The sequence below is a fragment of the Crocodylus porosus genome, unplaced genomic scaffold, assembly GCF_001723895.1.
Source record: "Crocodylus porosus isolate Cpor-Errol unplaced genomic scaffold, CroPor_comp1, whole genome shotgun sequence".
NCBI lineage: Eukaryota > Metazoa > Chordata > Crocodylia > Crocodylidae > Crocodylus > Crocodylus porosus.
Genome location: NW_017728945.1, coordinates 3,954,671 through 3,958,592, shown reverse-complemented (window position 1 = coordinate 3,958,592; position 3,922 = coordinate 3,954,671). Strand labels below are relative to the sequence as shown.

The following is a 3,922-nucleotide window of genomic DNA, read 5'->3' as shown; positions in this document are numbered from 1 at the left end:
CCCCAACTCTAAAGCATTCTAAAATATGAGGGTACAGACAACACGGAGATGAAACGCTATGTATTAACTTGAACCATATAAAAATGATCCCAGATAAAACAGAAATAACTATAAAGCATTCCCTTGTGAAACACAGCACGTACGGCATGTGCTCCAGCACAGAATGAGGAGTCGGTCAGTCTACTGACATCCCATAGTGCTCTGGCATCTCCCTCCCCAGCTTACCTCATGTGACCCATTTGCAACTCGCTTTTACTTCACTGTCCTGGGACCCGTATGTCACCTCCTCATTTTCAAAGTTAGGTGCGTTGGCAGGCAGTGGCAACAACCAGGACCACTACCCCATAAACTTGGCTTATGAGCGCAGGATGCTCTCAAGCACCTACTCATCCACTATATCACACTACCTGAAAAAACACAACCGCCACCATAACACTACACAGCACAACATCAACCGAGCAGAGGTTCTGGATCTTCTCCCCACTGGGGCTAAGAGACCTAAAGGTTCCTTAGGAAAAGCCACTGCAATCAGACCATGTATGAGCACATTATGGCTGAGATGGTAGCTCAGAGCCACGACTGGGAACAATACCAGTTCTGGGCAAGGGGAAAGATCCTGAAGGCATGGAACAAGGTGTTTTGACACTAACCGTGTTTCAGGTACCTGGCAGGTAACACACCTACGCTACAAGGAACTCTCCAAGATTTCTGCAGAAGACAAGTCCATCAACCCTTGTGCTTCACTGTCTCTTCCTCCCTCCCCGGCAGTGGCCAAGAGGCAAAAACCGCAACATTAGCTCTTGGCCACTCAGTGGTGGGTTGGAGGCACATGGCAAAAAGAGTGAGATTAAAGGCGCTATAAACTTCCACTGCAATTCAGGTAGCTCCCTATTTATAACATGGACCCAAAGAACCACAGTAAGGCCCAAAGCCACATCCTAGCTGAAGTGTAGTCACAGGAAGGTCAATAGTATTTTGGGGACTCCCTTCTCTTACTTAGGACTGACAAACATTTACCAGCCCTTAGGTCAGGACGGCTCAGATAGCACCAACCTGAGGGAGGACCCGACCAACCAAACATCCTGTGAGCATCTCACCCCGCTGCCCTGCTAGCAACAAAACTAGCCCTCCTGCCATTGTTCCAACATACCACCTGTATGCAGGTAAGGTAGGAACCTGCCTGCTGGTTGCTGCAGGAAGGGGGGCTTTCCTCCCCAAGGAGCTTCTCAGCCAACCCTACCAAATAAAGAACAGTTTTGGCACAAGGCGCACACAGAAACCCCCACAAAATCAAACCCTTTTGTCTGTTTCAGACATTAGGAGGGAGTCTTTGGCTCAGACTCCAGCATAGCAATGTGACTAGCTTCCTACTTGCAAACTGCTCCCTCAGTATTTGCATCCTTTATGGTCTCTCCCCTGGGGTTTTAAACTCCCAGTGGGACACTCCATCATCCAAATGCCCTGTAGCTGGACTCTCTCAAAAAGAGACTGACTTTCCCTTTAAAAGGGACCTACAGCCCTTTTACACAACCCCGACATCCACACCCTCCTCCTGCCACCTTCTCTCCTGCCTACACTCTGTCCTTGTCTTAATACCCAAAGCCCAGCCACCTGAAGGAAATGCCTATGATACCAGATTAAAAACAGGATTAGACAAATTCTTGGAGGAAAGGTAGCTACCCAAGCAATACCGGACTTATATACCCCTGGCCCCACCCCTGACAAGGCCAGGCCTGTGAACCTCTACCACCTGAGCCCTTGTAGTTGGGCCATGGCTTCTCACCACACAGTCACAGAAATCAGTCACCTCATGAAACAGGCAGCTTCCCTTTACCCTTTGCCATCTCCTGCCCCTACCTTCCAGCCTACATCCTCTCATTCCTAAACCTTTCCCCAGATGTTTCAGCCATAGCTAGAGCAGGCCAAGCCATCTGGGCAAATCCAGCTACAACCTCTTGTGGTTGGAGAACCAGAGGAAGCGCAGTGCCAGAACCTTTATGGATGCTGCAGCACATCACCAGAAAGGCTGATCTGACTGTGAACTTTACCACACCAAAGTTGGTTGGTGACAGAACGGCAGCCAATGGGAGTTGTCATCTTCCAGGTGACAACTGCTGGCTTGCCTCTTGAGAGAGGAGGCCAGCTTAGTGCAGATCTCTAAAATGCAACTCATCCTGAAGTTCTGCCACTATTGCTCATGGCCCCAGGTTCCCAGAATTATCCATTCCTACCAGTCACTGCTTGTGTATCTTGCCAGAAGCAGTACAGTGTGAAGGTGGTCCCAGAGAAGGATGTCCCTGCCAGTGTCCTTATTTTTCCCATATCTAGCATGCAGCTATCAGACACACAAGGCATGTAGTACAGCTTGAGGTGGCACCTTCCGACTACCAGGGTCATGGAATTTGGTAGCCATGCCAGGTCAGGTGGTAGACAAACTGGTAGAGGACACAAAATTATGTAAAAATAGATGAAGACTTGCCACCCTGACCAGGGCCAGTACCTTGCACTTCAAAAAAACCCCAAAAAACTGGAGAGCAAGGAGACAGTATGAGCCCATTCTGTGCTCCTGCTGTGATGGTGATGTACATGAAACCAACCCACCTTGCAAAGGAAGGGTATGGCATCCATTTGTCAGTGAGTGGTGGTGGATATTGTAACTATTCTACTGATTGGTGGTGCATTTTCTCTTACGGCTGTAGAGACCAACGTTAGACCTGCAGGTCCTGCCATAGTGGTCACAGGTGTACATGGCATTAGGGGCTGACGTACCAACAGGCTGTTTCCTTTGGTCATGTTTCTCTTGTAATTTAAGTGGCCATTTCTCGTTGTGATGTTGGACTCCATGATTAAGAAGGGAGCACCACTTTGTGCCATTTCCTGCTAAGGCCTCCCAAAGGTTTGGGTCGATTCCAAAAGCCTCCGTACCCCACTCCCAGATGTCTCTGAAGTACAATTTTGGGAGCCCTACTCTTCTCTCCCCACCTGTAATTTGCCCATGCAGGAGGTCCTTCGGGATGCTCCCATGTTCCATCTCGCAAAGATGGGTAAGCCAGCGTAGGCACCGCTCTTTGAGTAGTGCAGTGATGTTTGGCAGGTCAGCTTTAGTGACGACCTGTGTTGGCAATTCTGTCTTGCCACTTGAGGTCAAGGATGTGCCATAAACAGCATAGGTGGAAGCTGTTCAACTTCTTTTCTTGATAAGCATATGCTGACTGTGTCTCACTGCTATACATAAGGACGTCAATGACACAGCGTTTGTACAGAAGCAGTTTAGTTTTGATTGTGAGTTTTGTATTGTTCCAGACTCATTTGGAGAGCTTACTGAAAGTGGTAGCTGCCTTTCCACTGTGCACATTTAGCATTCATCCAGGGATAGGATGTCACTTGCTGTGGATGAGAGGCAGCAGAACTTATTCACTGCCTCGATAGGTGTGTTGTCAAGGCTGATAAATGGTGACTGGTGAACACCCTGTCCTAGGACCAGTCTTTTTGATGCTGATGGCCAGAGCAAACATCCTGCAAGCCTGGGCGCGGTGATTCACGAGTATTTGTAGTTGGGTTTTTTCATGGGCGGGGAGTGCAGCATCGTTAGCAAAAAGGGGCTCCCTAATAAATATGTGCCATACTTTTGTCTTGGCCTTTAGACATGATAGACTGTAGAGTCCGTCATCTGATCTTGTGTATATGACTTCCTCAAAACCATCAAAAGCGTAGTGCAGCAGCATAGAAAAAAAGACCTCAAGGAGTGTGGATGCTAGAACCCAACACTGCAAAGGCAGGAAGCACTGAGCAAAAACTCAGAGATCACAGAATCGTAGAAAATTAGGACTGGAAGGGACCTCACGAGGTCATCTAGTCCAACCCCCTGCTCAAAGCAGGACCATCCCCAACTAGATCATCCCAGCCAAGGCTTTTGTCTAGC

At 48.5% G+C, this 3,922-nt stretch overlaps 1 protein-coding gene across 1 annotated transcript in view; it reads right to left on the bottom strand.

Moving 5' to 3' along the window:
• LMNB2 (lamin B2) overlaps nt 1–3,922 on the bottom strand; it is a 51,072-nt gene that overhangs the window by 1,212 nt on the left and 45,938 nt on the right. The gene's annotated exons all lie outside the window — the stretch shown is intronic.